Below are 18816 nucleotides of genomic sequence, written 5' to 3' on the forward strand. Positions count from 1 at the left end.
AATACAAAAGCAACCAATATCAGAATAAGAAAGATAGCTGTGCAGGAGGAAGGGAGATGTCATCTCAACCAAAGAGAGCCAGTGCACTGCATTGGTAAGATCACGGTGGTCCAGTACGTGGCCAAAGGGCGCATGTGGCCCTTGAGACCTTTTTTGGTGGCCCTCGGGAACCTTTGACGTCTCCCCCAAGTCTTCTTGCTGCCTTCTCAAAGCTGTGTAAATGAGGTGCTGGGTTCTGACAGGGTCCTAGGCTAGGGTTACCAGACGTCCCCGTTTCCTGGGAACAGTCCCCGGATTTGCAAATATGTCCCCGGATAAATTCCATCCCCGGAATGTCCCCAGATTTAATCTAATGTCCCCGGGAAACACAGTACCGGCAGTCTCAGCAGCCCGGAGCAGTTGGCTCTGGCTGGCTTCAGGAGCTGCTGGGAAGTCCCCATGTGTTGGTGGTGCAGGGGCTCCAAGATGCAGCTTCTGGGCTGCCTCCACCTTCCCTGACCCCAGCAACTAAGCTGCAAAGGGAGGCTTCATGCTGCCTATCGGAGCAGCCGCCCAACTCCTACTTGCGTGCAAACAGGAGCGGGGTGGGGATCTCTCAGCTGTAAAGGGAGGCTTCAGGCTGCCTATCAGAGCTTGCGTGCAAGCAGGAGGGGGCAGGGATCTCTCAGTTAGGCAATAGGAAGCCTCTCTTCCCAGCTGAGGGATCCCCGCCCCCTCCTGCTTGCACACAAGTAGGAATGGGATTGGGGCTGCTCCGATGGGAAGGGAGGCATTGCGCTTCCTGAGAGATTCCTGCCCCCTCCTGCTTGCACGCAAGTAGGAGTTGGGACGGGGCTGCTCCGAAAGGCAGTGTGAAGCCTCCCTTCCCAGCTGAGGAATCCCTGCCCCCTGCTGCTTGCACACATGTAGGAATGGGATTGGGGCTGCTCCAATGGAAAGGGAGGCATTATGCTGCCTGAGCCTTGCTGCCGCCGCCACTCTTGGCCCTCCTTCTCCGCCTTCCATGCCTGACCCACTGCGCACCACTTCCCCACCACCACCGAAGAACCAACAACTTAGGGGCTGCCCAGGCTCATGGAGAAAGGAGATAGAAGCTTCGGAGGAAGGGGAAACATGGTGCTTGAGGTCAAGGCGGTAGCCACCCTCTGCCACCGCCATCGCTGCAGCATCAACGTCCCGAACATGTAGTATTTATTTAAAGTGTCCCCGGATTCATTGAAAAAAATCTGGTGACCTTATCCTAGGGACCTCCATCCTCCTATCAGAGCCTCGTGCCTCCTTCCCCAAACCCTGCACCTCGCTTACCTGGCTTTGGGAAGGCAGCACAAGGTGTGGCAGGGGTGGCATCATATTTTGGCCTCGCTCCCCCCTGAGACAAGGTACTGTGTCCACCAGGTTCCATGTCAAAGTCCTCTTGCAGCACGTTTAGCATGAAAGGTTGGTCTGCCTGGGTTGGAGTATTGGATTAGGACCTGGGTGAGTGCAGGGATCAAATCCCCACTGAACTGTGAACTTTCCTGGGTAACCTTGGACCTCTCAACCTCACCTGCCTTGAAGGGTTGTTGTGGGATTAAATGAGGAGGGGGAGAACCAAGTATGCCACCTTGGGCTCCTTCTGGAAAAGGTGGGTTCGTAATGCAATGGAAGCAGCTGATGGGCATTGTAGTCCAGAACATCTGGAGGGCACCAGGTTGGTGAATTCTGATTGATAGCAACCTGCCATCCTGGGGCAACTCATTTCTAGTTCTGAATTGCCACCATCTCCAGTGGGGTGACTTAGGAGTAAGTTGAAAGAGGATGAACAGACTCCCAGCAAGATTAAAAGCTATTGATCTGTCTCTCCCCTTTACGCATTTCTTTTTGTGGTGTTTAACAATAAACCATGTTTTGAACAATAAGAGAGCTGCTGTTAATGGATGCAGTTCAGTTCTTGAGAAGACGACGGGAGGGATCAGTGGCTTAATCGAGAACTTTGGCAAAGGGGTGTGCAGACCCAAAGGAGCTGAGATACCTTTATACATATAGATATGGCTCATCCAGTGTTGGTATCAAGGTAGCTGCCTCTGAGTCCTTAATGGATGCAGTTATGCTCAGACTCTCCTCCCCATCTATGAAATATAGAGACGTAGTCAAACTAGGGAATTCTCCCTCGGGAGGCAGGGATGGCCACCAACTTTGTTGTTGTTATTGTTGTTTAGTCGTTTAGTCGTGTCCGACTCTTCGTGACCCCCTGGACCAGAGCACGCCAGGCACTTCTGTCTTCCACTGCCTCCCGCAGTTTGGTCAAACTCATGCTGGTAGCTTTGAGAACACTGTCCAACCATCTCGATGTCTCTGCTTTTTAAGATGCTGTCTAGGTTTCTCATTGCTTTTCTCCCAAGGAGCAGTCGTCTTTTAATTTCGTGGCTGCTGTCACCATCTGCAGTGATCATGGAGCCCAAGAAGCTCTCACTGCCTCCATTTCTTCCCCTTCTATTTGCCAGCAGGTGATGGGCCCAGTGGCCATGATCTTCTTTTTTTGATGTTGAGCTTCAGACCATATTTTGCGCTCTCCTCTTTCACCCTCATGAAAAGGTTCTTTAATTCCTCCTCACTTTCTGCCATCAAGGTTGTGTCATCTGCATATCTGAGGTTGTTGATATTTCTTCCGGCAATCTTAATTCCGGTTTGGGATTCATCCAGCCCAGCCACCAACTTGGATGACTTTAAAAGAGGATTAGACAAATTCATGGAGGAGGTCTAGCAATGACTGCTAGTCAGAAGGGCTGTGCTCTGTTTCCACAGTCAGAAGCAGAAATGCTTCTGAATCCCAATTGCTGGAAACCAGAAGAAGGGAAAGGGCTCTTGTGCTCATGTTCTGCTCCCTGGTTTCCCACAGGCATCTGGTTGGCCACTTTGAGAACAGGATGCTGCATTACAGTAAATGGACCATTGGCCTGATCCAGCAGGCTCTAGGATCCTTTGGTCTTTTTAGCTCAGTGTTGTCTTGTTAGTGGAGAAATCTGAGGGCTCCCTTGGACAAAAGCCAAGGACACCAGCCAGGAATACCAGAGCAAAACAGCAGCCAGTAGGCTTGGTCTTGATTGAAGACTGTCGCGACAGGACTCCCACCTGCAACCAGGTGGAACAAGATGGAAGCCCCGAACAAGAGAGCCCCCAAACTTTTATTAGCTGCTAATCCCCATGTTACACCCCCCCAAAACTACATCACTCATACATCATGGTTACATCATGAAAGGGGAGGTCTGGTGGCAGTAATCTGAGCATCCTGGACCCTGCCCCATGGTTCTCCTTGCTCTCCACCAAACACCTATCAAGTGGAACAAAAAAAAAATATTTACATTTCCCTGTTTCCCAGCCAAGTTCATCACACCCTTTTGTCTTCATCTGGGTTTGTTATTAGGTATCAGGATGCCAGGAATTATCCCTCAGGCAGAGGGGCTGCTGAGTAGCTGAGCTCACATGTCTATATGAATTTCTGAAGTTTTCCCAGTGAGCCAGTACACAGATACATTGATCAGTGAATTCTTACATTTGGTATCATGCAGCAGAGGCCCTTTGAATAGATAGGAAGAAACTGTGATGAAGTGTTTTGTGGGGACAAATCACAAAAGTGATTGTGATGATTTTGGTAGGGGGGCTGCATGTGCATGATATCTGCTGGAGGGGCAACCCCCTCCCCCAACCTGTACATAAATCCCTGCAACAGTCTACAATGACTGGTGATGGATTTCAGGCGGGGGTCTCCCCCAGCCCTACCAGAAGATGCCATTGTGGATTGAACATGGAACCGACTTCCTGCAAAGTAGATGCTCTGGCGCTGAGAATCTGTGGCCCTCCAGGTGTTGCTGGACTCCTGTTCTTGGCCTTTGGCGATGTTGGCAGGGGGCATGTGGCCGCAGGCTCCCCATCCCTGGTTAACTCTGACAGACAGACGTTCCCCAGGGTGTCAGGCAGGCATCTCGCCCTAGCCCTACCTGAAGAGACCATCAGGGACTGAGCCTGGCACCTCCCACATGCCGTGCCGATGCTCTAACCACTGAGCTACAGCCTCACCACCATGCAAGAATAATAGTCCACTTGCCAAAATTGGTCTCTTCATTGTCGTCTGTGCCGCATTGGAGCAGCTCACTGCAAATATTTGCACCTGGTAAACATTTGTTCATGTGCAGCTGGCGAAACAAAGATAGGGAAGGTGTGAGTCACCAGGAGAGGTGATGCTGAAATGGAGGGCTGACCTCTGACTATTCAGCGCCTGGGTTTGCTCTTGACATTTTGATGGAGCAAAAGCAATTCTCTTACCTTTCAACAGAGGTGTGTTGGATTGAATTGCCTTTCCCCGTGATTTTAGGCACACATTTACATTTCTATCAGTGTACTACATCCTTTCTCAAGCCCATTATGAGCATTTTAAAATATAAATTCTTCAAGATGTGAATTGAATCATGGCCCAGTATGTTGTTTGCAACAGCAGGTGGATGGAGCTCTTGAGCTGACTGTTGGAAAACTCAGGACAGAGAAAATAAAGTCCTCCTTCACACATAGTGTGGTTAAACTGTGGAACTCCCTCCCACAGGAGCCAGTGATGGGTGGCTATGCTCTGTCCACACAGTTGGAAGCAGCAATGCTACTGAATGCCAGTTTCTGGAAACCACCGCAGGGGCGAGTGCTCTTGTGCTCAAATCCTCTTGTGGGTTTTCCACAATGGGCATCTGGTTGGCCATTGTGAGAAGAGGATGTTGAACTACATGGCTGCTGGCCTGACTCTTCAGGCTCTTCTTAAGAACCTTAAGGATTCTTATGAACATGTGTGTTCTTACGAACACTAAGGAATGGGCTGTGAAAAAGCCAGTGTCTGTGCCATGTGATCTCTCTTGGCATCTGATATGCAAGGAGGCTTCTTCTTTGGCTATCCCTCGTAGCTGATTAAGATTGTCTTCCATAAACATGGTCTTAACAGTGAGTCCGAGAGTGACTATGGAGGCCAATTCTGGATCCACATGTCCTTCCACAGTGGGGACATAGGTTTCCAGGCAGGAGCTGATCTCGGAGTGGATTTGCCAAGCGTACTTTCCTCTTAGCACGTTTCTCCCTTGCATCCTGAGTTTGAGTGTCTTCAAAGCCCAGGACGCCTTTGGTAAAGGCCATTCTCCAACTGGAGCACTCGCAGGCCGGTGTTTCCCAGTTGTCAGTGTTTATACTACATTTTTTTTAGATTTGCCTTGAGACAGTCTTTAAACCTCTTTTGCTGACCACAAGCATTACACTTTCCATTTTTAAGTTGGGAATATAGTAGTTGTTTTGGAAGACGATCATCAGGCATCTGCACAACATGTCCAGTCCAACGAAGTTGATGTTGAAGAATCATTGCTTCAACACTGGTGATCTTTGCTTCTTCCAGTACGCTGGCATTAGTTCGCCTGTCTTCCCAAGTGATGCAAGGAGGCCCCATTGGTCACCAATGGAACACCTGCCTCTCATGCAGGAGACCCCTGGACTCAATGATCTTGGGGAGCCAGTCCTCTCCCTGTGGCCCCAAAGGGCTGTTCTCAAGCCCTGGGCTAGTCGTATAAGAAGAGCCTGCTGGATCAGGCCAATGGCCCATCTAATCCAGCATCCTGTTATCACAGTGGCCAACCTGATACCCAAATGGGAAGTCCACAAGTAGGACCTAAGTACAAGAACACTTTCTCCCCCTGTCATTTCCAGCAACTAGTATTCAGAAGCATTGCTGCCTCTGACAGTGGAGACAGAGCAGAGCCATCATGACTTGTTATTGTTTAGTCATTTAGTCGTGTCCGACTCTTTGTGACCCCATGGATCAGAGCACGCCAGGCCCTTCTGTCTTCCACTGCCTCCCGCAGTTTGGTCAAACTCATGCTGGTAGCTTCAAGAACACCGTCCAGCCATCTCGTCCTCTGTCCTCCCCTTCTCCTTGTGCCCTCCATCTTTCCCAACATCAGGGTCTTTTCCAGGGAGTCTTCTCTTCTCATGAGGTGGCCAAAGTATTGGAGCCTCAGCTTCAGGACCTGTCCTTCCAGTGAGCACTCAGGGCTGATTTCCTTCAGAAGGGAGAGGTTTGATCTTCCTGCAGTCCATGGGACTCTCAAGAGTCTCCTCCAGCACCAGAATTCAAAAGCATCAATTCTTCGGCGATCAGCCTTCTTTATGGTCCAGCTCTCGCTTCCACACATCACTACTGGGAAAACCATAGCTTTAACTATACGGACCGTTGTTGGCAAGGTGATGACTAGCTTCCCTGAATTGGTCTTGTTTTCTTTTTAAGCCATTAGGGCATCGGGCTGGCCACTGTGTGAAAAGGGATGCTAGGCTCTGTTTGGCCTGATCTGGCCACTGCTTATCTTCTTACTTCACATCCACCTCACGTTGTCCATGCCAGCCCCCATCATGCAGACAGCAGGTTAAACTTCCTACATCTGCAGGGGATTGCTGGGTGGGAGGTACTCGTGGAATGTGATCAAGCCTGTTTTTGCACTGTGCTAAGAACGCAGGTGGCGCTGTGGGTTAAAGCCTCAGCGCCTAGGGCTTGCCGATCGAAAGGTCGGCGGTTCGAATCCCTGCGGCGGGGTGCGCTCCCGCTGCTCGGTCCCAGCGCCTGCCAACCTAGCAGTTCGAAAGCACCTCCGGGTGCAAGTAGATAAATAGGGACCGCTTACCAGTGGGAAGGTAAACGGCGTTTCCGTGTGCGGCTCTGGCTCTGGCCAGAGCAGCGATGTCACGCTGGCCACGTGACCCGGAAGTGTCTCCGGACAGCGCTGGCCCCTGGCCTCTTAAGTGAGATGGGCGCACAACCCCAGAGTCTGTCAAGACTGGCCCGTATGGGCAGGGGTACCTTTACCTTTACGAACATGTAGTCCCGTGCCACAGCAGCTGATTGTAGCACAGATCATTTTATAAGCCTCTGCTGCGGCAGCTGTGAAGAAATTATTCTTAGCTGCTCTTGCATCTGCCTGTCTTGGCTGGTCAAAGCCACTTGAGAGGAAAAGCAGAGTCCTTTCCTGGTTACACTTATTAATGGGATAAAACCCTGAATAAATTGGCAATGATTCCAGTTCTTAACTCCAAAAAACATGTAACTGGGTGGTGTTGTATTTGCAGGGAGATGATCAGGCAGGCAAATGCTCAGAATGAGCTCAGGCTTGTGAGAGGGGTTGCAAATAATTTTTAAAAGTTTGTTTGGCTCTGCTTGAAGCAAGAAGCGAGAGGAAGAACAAGCAAGTGGTAGGTCCTCTGCATGGAGAAGATGGATAAATACTATTGGGTGACAGAGAGAAGGTGGAACTGCTCAACACCTACCATATTTTTCGCCCTATAGGACGCACTTTTCCCCCTCCAAAAATGAAGGGGAAATGTGTGTGCGTCCTATGGGGCAAATGCAGGCTCTCCAGGCTTCAGGAAGCTATCCGCAAGCCTTGCGAGCAGCAGCCTGCAGCCCGAAGCACGGGGCGCGCTCCGGAGCGCACCTCAGGCTTCGGGCAGATTTCCGCACGCCTTGCGAGCCCAGTGGGAGTTCCCGCCGGGCTCCCAAGGCTTGCGGATAGCAGCCTGTTCTGGGGGCCGGGGATGGGGGAAGCTCGGGCAAAAAATACGGTACTTTGGGTCTGTCTTTACCCAAAAGGAAAGTGATGCCCAACCTGGTGATAACGTGGTGTAAGGAGGGAGATGCAGCCCAAGATAGGGAAGGAGGTAGTGATGGAAAACCTAGTTACTTTTAAATGAGTTCAAATCTCCAGGGCCTGATGAGCTGCATCCAGGCTTACTAAAGGAGCCTCTGGGTAATCTCAGAGCCTCTGTCTATAATCTTGGAGGATTCTTGGAGAACAGATGAGGTTCCTGCAGATTGGAGGTGGGCAAATGTTGTCAAAGGGGGGGGGGGGAGAGAAGACCCAGGTAGCTAGTGACTGCTCAGCTTGACACTGATACCAGGAAAAGTCCTACAACAGATAAACAATTGCTCTGCAAGTGCTTAGAAAAGGACCCAGCATAGGTTTCTCAAAAACAAAGTCATGCCATACAAATCACATTTCTTTTTTGGGTGGAGTTACAAGTTTGGTGGATCAGGGAGAGGCTGTGGACATAGTGTATCTTTAAAGTCCTAAACGTCCTTGGTCCAGTATACCTGATGGAGTGTCCCCTCCTCTGTCATTCTGCCCGGACACTGAGGTCCAGCGCCGAGGGCCTTCTGGCGGTTCCCTCGCTGCGAGAAGCCAAGTTACAGGGAATGCCCTCCTACCAGATGTCAAAGAGAAAAATAAATACCAAACTTTTAGAAGACATCTGAAGGCAGCCTTGTTTAGGGAAGCTTTTAATGTTTAATAGGTTATTGTATTTTAGTGTTTTGTTGGAAGCCACCCAGAGTGGCTGGGGAAACCCAGCCAGATGGGCGGGGTATAAATAAATTATTATTATTATCATTATCATCATTATCATCTTGATTTTAGTAAGGCAGTCTGGGCCTGGAGATGGATGACGGAGGACACAGGGGTACCTTTTTTACCTTGTCAGCACAAGCGTTGATTTTACTTAATGCCAAACTCACAAAGGTCTTGCTTGGCAAGACCTGCCAAGTCCTGAAGTTGCATCTGCAACGTGACTTGAGTAGTTTTGTTTAATTGCTACTGAAGAGGTTGCTGAGGATGGTAATGGGCAGGTGCATATAATCGGGTCCTGCTGGACGAGGTCCTTTGAAGCCTGGCTGTGACATGAGTGGGTGGTTGGATAGCAGCCAGCAGCAGCAGGTGGCACTTAAGCTGGCAGTCTGTAGCCAGAGAGGATGGCAGAGTGCTCTGGAGCCACCTTCACAGAGAAGGGGTTGGGAGGGGGGCAGACAGACAAGCTTGGGTCAAACACAGATCTACCAGACCATGGATAGTTCCAACAGGCTGTGAAGACTCCTGGCTCCAGCCCTGCTTCAGAGCTCCAGGCACTGAAAGCAAAGCTAACACAATTCTAGGCTGCATCAACAGAAGTTGAGTGTCCAGAGTAAGGGAAGCAATGGTCCCACTCTATTCTGCCTTGGTCAGACCACACCTGTGTCCAGTTCTGGGCACCACAGTTTAAGAAGGATATTGGCAAGCTGGAAGGTGTGCAGATGACAAGACAGCTGTAAGAAGTGTTTGACAGTGGAATGGGCTACTATGGGAGGTGGTGGGTTCTCTTTCCTTGGCGGTTTTTAAGCAGACGATGGGTGGCCGTCTGTCAGGGATGCTTCAGCTGTGATTTCTGTATTGCAGACTTGATGACCCTTGGGACAAGCCTGCGCTGGTCTACCTAAGGACGTTGTTCTAAGCCAGGCATGTCCAAAGTCTGGCCCGGGGGCCTAATCCAGTCCACAGTCCACCGGTCGGTTTAATCCAAATCTGACCCTCTTTGAAAAAAGTTTGGCCCCGCTGTTCTAAGCCTAACTGTGATAAACCTATGGGCCCTTCAGATATATTATAGGATTATTAAGCACCGTGACAGCACTCAGACCCGGTACATAGGGCAGGAGCTTAAGCGGCAACATCCTTGCTGCGCTTCTGCAAGAGAACGACCTTCCCAGCTGTTGTGTTAGCTCCACTTACCGTGACTCGCTGGGATCAAGGTGGGAGTGGGAATTCTCCCTCTCCGCTTAGCTGCTGCATTTTCAGTGCACACCTTGTATTGGGTCTTTGTCACTGAGCGGCACATTTGTGTCACTGGGCATTAGGTACAGCGTGACATTTCAGCCAAGCAGGCTGGTTCTGCTAATCCTGAAACAGATGGCGATTGCAGAGTTCTTTGCCGAGATCAGCCAAACGATAGCTTCAATCAATAATGTGGGCTTTTCTATTGTGCTGCAGCTGCCTCGGGGTTTGGAAATGGCTGCTTTTAGGGAGCCAGGATCATCTTCTGTGCCTCTCAGAAAGGGTGTTGCAGAGTTGGGGAAGGTTCAAAGAATGGCAACCAAAATGCTTGAGAGAATGGAGTGGCTCACCTCTGAAGAAAGGCAGCAACATTTGGGACTTTTTAGTTTGAGAAAAGGCGAGTAAGAGGCTACACAATAGAAGTTTATAAAATTGGGCGTAGCATGAAGAAAGTATATAGAGAGGGTACGTTCTGTCATATACCTGTGAAAGGGTCAAAGAGTATTGGGAAATAATTCATTATGAACTGAAAAAAATGTTTAAAAGTACTTTCCCTCCAAAAAAACCAGAGTCCTTTTTGTTGGGGATAATTCAGATGGAAATTCCCAGGTATCAAAAAAGGTTATTTATGTATGTCACTACTGCAGCCCGTGTTTTGTTAGCCCCAAAATGGAAAACAAGCAAAGTCCCAACCAAAGAAGAATGGCAACTTAAAATGACGGAACATGCACAGCTTGCAGACCTAACATATAGAAGAAGAGAACAAGAAGAATATGTGTTTAAAGAAGATCAGAAAGTGTTTATTGAATATACGGGGAGAAATTGTGTATAGTTGAAAACGTTTGCAGCATTAAGATAGATTCAACAGTGTAGATAAGTTTTGATGGATGTAATAGTGGGATACTGAATGGTTTAGTTTATATGAAATATGCAGGGATTTATGTTCTGCAAAATGAACCATGGAAAGAGAAGAAGGGAAGTCATTTTAAAGTTGTTTAAATGGATATTCTAAAATTTAAACAAAATTTAATAAAAATTATACAAAAAGAGAGAGAACATATATGGAGAAAAGTCCCGTCCCCCCCCCCCAACACTAGAAGCGGTCATGCAATGAAGCTGAATGTTGGAAGATTTAGGGCAGATAAAAGAAAGCGCTGTTTCATACTTCTTCTGTCATGGATGCCTTAGCTGAGATTCCTGCAATGCCAGGAGTTGAACCTAGATGAACCCCGGGGTGTTGGGATGCGTCCGGGGAGATGGGGGCAGTTGTCAGGCCCCCAGCTGGCTCCAGCCCTCTGCCCGGCAGCCAAGCGAACTCTGGTTCTTGGAACAGCATCAGAAACAGCGACTCAAGCCTCTGAGACCTTTAGAGACTGAGCACGCAAGCCAGCAGAGATAAGAACTCTTTGCAACACAAGGGCAGACAGAGGCATATGTAAGCGTATTTACAAGCATTTTATTCAGCATCAGGACAAAGGAAGAACATGTCTGCTTCCCTTCGTGTCCAAACAAACAGCAGAAGCAAAAGCTATATACAACGGAAGTTCCCAGCAGGCTGTGCTGGAAGTAAACAGACATGTGACACACAACAACTCCACGTGCCTGTTCTAAAGGTGGAACGGAAAAATATCCTAACACAGGGTCCCTTCCAGCTCTACAACTCTATGATTCTATGCAGCAAATACCGTATTTTTTGCTCTATAAGACTCACTTTTTCCCTCCTAAAAAGTAAGGGGAAATGTGTGTGCGTCTTATGGAGCGAATGCAGGCTGCACAGCTATCCCAGAAGCCAGAACAGCAAGAGAGATCGCTGCTTTCACTGCGCAGCAATCCCTCTTGCTGTTCTGGCTTCTGAGATTCAGAATATTTTTTTCCTTGTTTTCCTCCTCCAAAAACTAGATGCGTCTTGTGGTCTGGTGCGTCTTATAGAGTGAAAAATACAGTAGTTAAACTATGGAACTCCCTGCCACAGGAGGCAGTGATGGCCACCAACTTGGATGGCTTTGAAAGAGGATCAGAGACATTCATGGAGGAGGAGAGGGTTGTCAAAGGCTAGTCACCATGACTGCTATGTTCTACCTCCACAGTTAGAGGCAGCAATGCCAGTTGCTGGAAACCACAATGGCAGAAAGGGGGGGGTCTTGTGCTTGAACCCTGCTTGCTGGGGCATTCGGTTGGCTAGACGAAAGGGTTTTCCGTTTTGGAGGTGCTTCGCAAAACGAATTTCCTATGGGCTTGCTTCGCAAGACGAAAATGTCTTGCGAGTTCCTGCGCGGTTTTTTCCCTTTCCCCCCCTTTTTCCCAAGCCGCTAAGCCGCTTAACAGCTGATCCGCTAAGCCGCTTAACAGCTGATCCGCTAAGCCGCTTAACAGCTGATCCGCTAAGCCGCTTATCAGCTGATCCGCTAAGCCACTTAACAGCTGATCCGCTAAGCCGCTTAACAGCTGATCCGCTAAACCCGCTAAGCCGCTAATAGAACTAATCCACTAAGCCACTAATGGGCTTGCTTCGCAAGACGAAAAAACCGCAAGATGAAGAGACCCGCGGAAAGGATTCTTTTCGTCTTGCGAGGCACCACTGTAGATGCCAAATGTTTGTGGTACAGTCATAGCTCAGGTTAAATGTGCTTCAGGTTGAGCGTGTTCAGGTTACGCTCCACGGCGACCCGGAAGTAACGGAACGCGTTACTTCCAGGGTTTGCCGCTCGCGCATGGACAGTGCTCAAAATGACGTCATGCGCAGAAGCAGCGAATCACCGCATGCGCAGATGCGGGTTGCGTTCACATCAGGATGTGAACAGGGCTCCGAAACGGATCCCGTTCGCATCCAGAGGTATCACTGTACATTCTTTTACTTGAGGGGTGGGCAACCTCAGGACCATGAGCCAAATGTTCCCTTCCAGGGCTCTCCAGGCCACAGCTCCTCTCCAGCCCTGCTTTGCATGGTACCTTAAACATTTATGCCTGCCTGGGAAGTGTGTCCTTGGACTTCGATAATGCTGGTGCCTTTCTTTTACTTCTCTGTCGATTGCCTGCATGACAAAAGGGAGTTCAGCTATTCTGTCAGCCGTCCCTCCTTTGTCCAATTCAGTCATTAACCAGCTAACCTTAAGAGCGGCTTTCTGTATTCATTGCTCTGGCAGCTCCTTTCAGCGCCGGGAAGATCTTTTCGATTTCTTTATCTTCACAAGAACACCCTGAGATGTAGACAAAGCTGCCAAAGGTAGAGGAGGGGGCCGGTTCAGCAGAGGCATGCGTCACCGTAAATACACTACATTCAGCCTAAGTCGCCTGACAAATGCTTACACGGTGTCAGAGCTGCCTCCAGGTCCCAGCTCACAGAGGACCAACGCTAGGCTGTAGTTATGTACAAAAGTCTTTATTGAGGTTCAGTTTCCATTTTAAAGCCGCAGCGCGCAGCTCTACGTCTCGACCTTAGACCGGCGAAGTCCCGTCTGAGTCTCTGCCCCTTCCACACCAGTTTAAGACTCTCGCTTTGCTCCACCTCTTCCTAAGTTCCTTTCTCCTCTGGGCCCTCCTGCCCGCTAGGGCTTCATCCTTCCTAGACTCCTCCGACGCTGACCCTGATGATTCTTCCTCCTCCTTCCGGCGGGCTTTAGGACCTGGTTCCCTATCCGGGCTACCTTCTGTGCCGCTCGCCTGTACATTTGAACTTGGCGCGCGCGCCCAGCCTGCAACTTTCCTCTTGACCGTTCCCTCGCTCTCCGATGGAGGCGTGGCCAACCCTGACTCATCTTCTCTCGCTGGTGGTGCATATGTGGGCTCTGATACCTGGGACTCCTCCCCCCCACTACGCTCTGGTGGGGAAGCTGGTCCTGATTTCCAACTGCTGCTCTGGGAGTCCCCGCTGGCCCCTTGCTTCTGGGGTGTCCCCCTTGGGTCCCCCCTTGCCCTGCCCATCGGCGCCCCCTTCTGTGAATCTTCCGATTCGCTGGAGAGGCTCATGGAATCTATCGGGCTGCTGTCATCTTCTCCTACGCTGCCCTCGGATTGCTCCCCCTCGCTCTCCATCTCCTCTCCTCCCTGCGCTCCCGCTGAGTCCCTGACACACGGCAATACATTTGTTAGCCTCTATGGGTCCTTGTGTTCCAGCCCCGGGCAGTGGCATCACCACAGAGTCCCACTGCCCTGGCTTGGCCAGCCATGCTACATACTGAGTAGGTAAAGGGTAAAGGGACCCCTGACCGTTAGGTCCAGTCGTGGCCGACTCTGGAGTTGCGGCACTCATCTTGCTTTATTGGCCGAGGGAGCTGGCGTACAGCTTCCGGGTCATGTGGCCAGCATGACTAAGCCGCTTCTGGCGAACCAGAGCAGCACATGGAAACGCCGTTTACCTTCCCGCCAGAGTGGTACCTATTTATCTACTTGCACTTTGACGTGCTTTCGAACTGCTAGGTTGGCAGGAGCAGGGACCGAGCAACAGGAGCTCATCCCGTCGTGGGGATTCGAACCGCCGACCCTCTGATCAGCAAGTCCTAGGCTCTGTGGTTTAACCCACAGCGCCACCCGTGTTCCTACATATCAAGTGCTGGTACTCAACTGCGTGAAGTAATGTAGGACATTGTTCTTCAACCTTAGCTCCCCAGATGTTGGGACTACAACTCCCATCATCCTGTCCCATTGGCTAATCTAGCTGTGGACGATGGGAGTTGTATTCCACATTGTCTGGAGGACAGCAGGTGAAGGAAGGCTATTCCTCAACTTGGAGTCCCCAGATGTTGTTGGACTATAACTCTCATCATCCTGTCTCATTGGTTGTGGGCGATGGGGTTGTAGTCCGACACACCACCTGGGAACCCAAAGTTGAAGAACACAGCTTTAGGGTGTCAGGATACCACTCCCTGGAAGAACCTTTGGAAACTTTGCTAGTAACGTGTTCACTTTGAGAGCTGTTCAGTGGCCACGTTTTGACTCACGTTTGTTAACAGTCACTGGCTGAGCAGTGAGAGTGATGCTTCAAACTCCTTGGGCTGCATTCAGCCAACCCACTGCGCTGGCAGAAGTCACCACAAAGATTCCCACGGGTGCAACAGGAATTCCTCTCCTCCCTCTGCCCACACTATCCCCAAATCTGCGCTGGAGGGTTGGGGGGGACCTAAAACCATGGTCTTTCAGGTCATAGCACAGCATAGTACACCATACTGACTCTCCAATTTCCTGTCTGGAGTCAAAGGGATAGAGTGGGATACCAGTCCAAATGTGCCCCTCAAAAACAGATCTGGTTGGTAGTCCAAGGAAAACATCAAAGGTACGCAACAGCTTATTTGGGGTGGTGGCAGCGCAGCAGTAATATCCACCAGTGCAGTCCTGCTAAGTTAATTTCTTCCAGCTGTAACCTGCTGCATAGCGTTATTCCGACAAACCAGTTACTGCAATGCAGTGTTTCAGCGGCGAGTAGATGGATGCCTGAAAGTGGTATTATGATTAATGCATGAATAATAATATATATATATATAACATTTTGTGTCGTTTTGGAGCCCTTAATTGTGTTCTTCCTCCTAAAGTACCTCTCCTACAACTTCAAAGTAATATGATTAGACTCGAATCCAATAACATTACCCTTTGCCTCCAGCCGCCTAGTTGGGGTGTGTGCACGCACTGTGTATTAGTCATCGGTTGAAGGTTAGCGCTCAATCATTCATTCGCTGAAAACAGAAAGATATCTGGAACCTGCTTCTGTCTTGCAAGGCTGGATCTTGGCTGAAGCTGAAAGCCTGTGTTTTAGATCTCATGGAGGAGAAAGAGTAGGCAGCGGGTGGCGGTGGCTGTGGAAAAGAGAGAAAGGATGGGATGGGGCTATCTGGAGTGTTGAATAGAATCATAGTTGGAAGGGCCCTCCAAAGATCATCTAGCCCAACCTCCCTGCAGTGCAGGAATCACAGCTAAAGTTGCCCTCATAGGTGGCCATCCTACCTCTCCAAGCATCCATGAAGTCTCCGAACCCTTGGTCTTGAGCTGGTTACCTTTCTCTCCCTTGGAAAAAGTACACAGAGCTGAAGTTGGAAGAGCAATACTCTTCCCCACTTCCTCTTCCAACTCTCTGACGTTTACCCAGATCCTTTGGAAACGTGAAGTATCCTTTTCACTCTTGGGAGTAGCGATCTACGGGAGGGGATCAAAAGTGACCGGAGGAGGCTTTGCATTCTCTCAACAAATGTGCCCAGGGCCTTAAAAATGTTGGTGATCCTTGCAGCAAACAATACTATTCAGCATCCATTGGCTACCTGCCTGATACTACCCCTTAGGCCAGCCTTTCTCAACCTGTGGGTCCCCAGATGTTGTTGAACTACAACTCCCATTGCTCCTAGCTAGCAAGACCAGAGATCAGGGATGATGGGAGTTGTAGTCCAACAACATCTGGGGAACCACAGGTTGAGAACCGCTGCCCTAGGCCTCACAACCTCAGACAATTTCTGGAGATGTGGTGCTGTAGGGGGAGGCCTGTTCTGGGGGGATGCAGGATGCTTGCAAAATTCTGGAAGGAGGTTTTAGTTCTTATGAGTACAGTCCTCAATCTGAAGTGGATCCTGAGTTCTAGCCCAGTACTTCTGGACTGTGTACCCCTTGGATACGGAGACTGAGCAAGAATTGAGCTTCCTAGTTTCAAAGGTGGCTGGGCGGCTGAGCTGGGAAAAATGAGTGACCCAGGTATAGATGGCTGGTCTGTTGGCTTCTTGTTCCTTGAAGCCACTGAGAAAGAGGCATATGAAAAGAGAAAATGCAGAGAAGTCTGAAGACACCTGGTAAAGAGACGCAGGTGGCGCTGTGGTCTAAGCCACAGAGCCTAGGGCTTGCCGATCAGAAGGTTGGTGGTTCGAATTCCTGTGGCGGGGTGAGCTCCCGTTGCTTGGTCCCAGCTCCTGCCAACCTAGGAGTTCGAAAGCACGCCCAAAAGTGCAAGTACAGTGGTACCTCTGGATGCGAACGGGATCCGTTCCAGAGCCCCATTCACATCCTGAACGCAACCTGTGCATGCACAAGCAGCGAAACCCAGAAGTAACGTGTTCTGTTACTTCTGGGTTGCCACGGAGTGCAACCCGAAAACACTCAACCCAAAGCTACTTCAACCCGAGGTATGACTGTAAATAAATAGGTACCACTCCAGCGGGAAGGTAAACGGTGTTTCCATGCACTGCTCTGGTTTCGCCAGAAGCTGCTTAGTCATGCTGGCCACATGACCCGGAAAAGCTGTCTGTGGACAGACGCCGGTTCCCTCAGCCTGTAAAGCGAGAAGAGCACCGCAACCCCAGAGTCATTTGCGACTGGGCTTAATTGTCAGGGGTCCCTTTACCTTTAAGATGATTTTGGGATCTGCAGAGTTGCAGAGTTGGGTGGGTAACCAAAGAGGAAGACTGCTTATTCTGTACCCAGGGGTTACTAGGATGCAAGTTATGTATTGTTATCTTTCAAACATAGAAAACTGTGCATTTAGAAAAGACATTCCAGCAGGATCTTAGCATTTGCTTCTAGTAGATCCCAGCAGCGGATTCCTTTCCAGGTGGCCAAACAGCACACGATCTTCTGCAGTGGGGTTTCATGGGGATTTGTAGCACTTGGAGCTTGCTATTCAAATGAAGATTCCTAAACATTAGGAAGAACTTCCTGACAGTGAGAGCTGTTCGACAGTGGAATTTGCTGCCAAGGAGTGTGGTGGAGTCTCCTTCTTTGGAGGTCTTTAAGCAGAGGCTTGACAACCATATGTCAGGAGTGCTCTGATGGTGTTTCCTGCTTGGCAGGGGGTGGGACTCGATGGCCCTTGTGGTCTCTTCCAACTCTATGATTCTATGATTCACCTGGCAGCATCGGAGCAGGGTTTGGGGTGCAAGGAAGGCCCCTCCCCTATGGATCTCATGCATGTGACTCCACTTTTCCTCCTACACAGCTGGAGGCAGACTTCGAAACTTATAGAAGGCAATATAAAAACCAATTAAAAGCGTAAGAGTACAATATGAACTCACTCGGCTGAAATAGCAAAATAATGAGTCGGATAAGAGCAGCCCTGTTCCCCCAAAGCCAGTGCAAAATGATGGGCTTTGTGCCTCCCCCTTAAAAAGAGATGTCTGTAGAGCACCTCTATTCCTGATTGTTCTCATGGAGGTAATCCTGGCAAGTTTATGAGGAATATCGGTGTTCCCTGGGCTGCAATTTTAAAAATGATTTACAGTGAGCTAACCAATAGGGACGCAGGTGGCGCTGTGGGTTAAAGCCTCAGCGCCTAGGGCTTGCCGATCGAAAGGTCGGCGGTTCGAATCCCTGCGGCGGGGTGCGCTCCCGCTGCTTGGTCCCAGCGCCTGCCAACCTAGCAGTTCGAAAGCACCTCCGGGTGCAAGTAGATAAATAGGGACCGCTTACCAGCGGGAAGGTAAACGGCGTTTCCGTGTGCGGCTCTGGCTCACCAGATGCAGCTTTGTCACGCTGGCCACGTGACCCGGAAGTGTCTCCGGACAGCGCTGGCCCCTGGCCTCTTAAGTGAGATGGGCGCACAACCCCAGAGTCTGTCAAGACTGGCCCGTACGGGCAGGGGTACCTTTACCTTTAACCAATACATGGGTCAGATTCCCAAAATTGTCGCGAAGTGGTTGCATGTTCTTAATAGCTCAGTTTGCACATATAATGACAAACCAGCCTGGTATGTTCCAGCCTTTTTGGGCGACAGTTCTCAGCAGCCCTGGCCGGTAAGGCTGTGTGATGCTGATGGGAGTTGTAGTCCAAAACAGCTGGACGGCACCCGGTGGGGGTTGTTATTACCCGCCCTTCACCCTGGGTAGGTTACAATGATTCAAAACACAGCATTAAAACAATTTAAAACTATGTGGTTGTGGGACCGCCTCTCCTGGTATGCCCTGCGGAGGACCTTAAGGTCCATAAATAGCAACACTCTAGAGGCCACGGGCTCTAAAGAAGTCAGATTAGCCTCAACCAGGGCCTTTTCAACACTGGCCCCAGCCTGGTGGAACACTCTGTCTCATGAGACCAGGGCCCTGCGGGATCTGATTTCTTTCCGCGGGGCCTGCAAGACAGAGCTGTTCCGCCTGGCCTTTGGTTTGGACTCATTCTGACCCTTATGTTTCCCTCCCTTTATGTGATCTATGAGCTACTTTTTAAAATGAGGCTGCATTTTAAATAGCATTTGAACCTGTATTTTAAATTGGGTTTTTTGTCCCCCCCC

General features: G+C 50.0%; 1 protein-coding gene across 1 annotated transcript in view; it reads left to right on the forward strand.

The window, feature by feature from the left end:
* Positions 1 to 18816, forward strand: part of ELP3 (elongator acetyltransferase complex subunit 3) — a 125158-nt gene that overhangs the window by 19729 nt on the left and 86613 nt on the right. The gene's annotated exons all lie outside the window — the stretch shown is intronic.

Source organism: Podarcis cretensis (genome assembly GCF_951804945.1).
Source record: "Podarcis cretensis genome assembly, chromosome: 3".
Classification (NCBI taxonomy): Eukaryota; Metazoa; Chordata; class Lepidosauria; order Squamata; family Lacertidae; genus Podarcis; species Podarcis cretensis.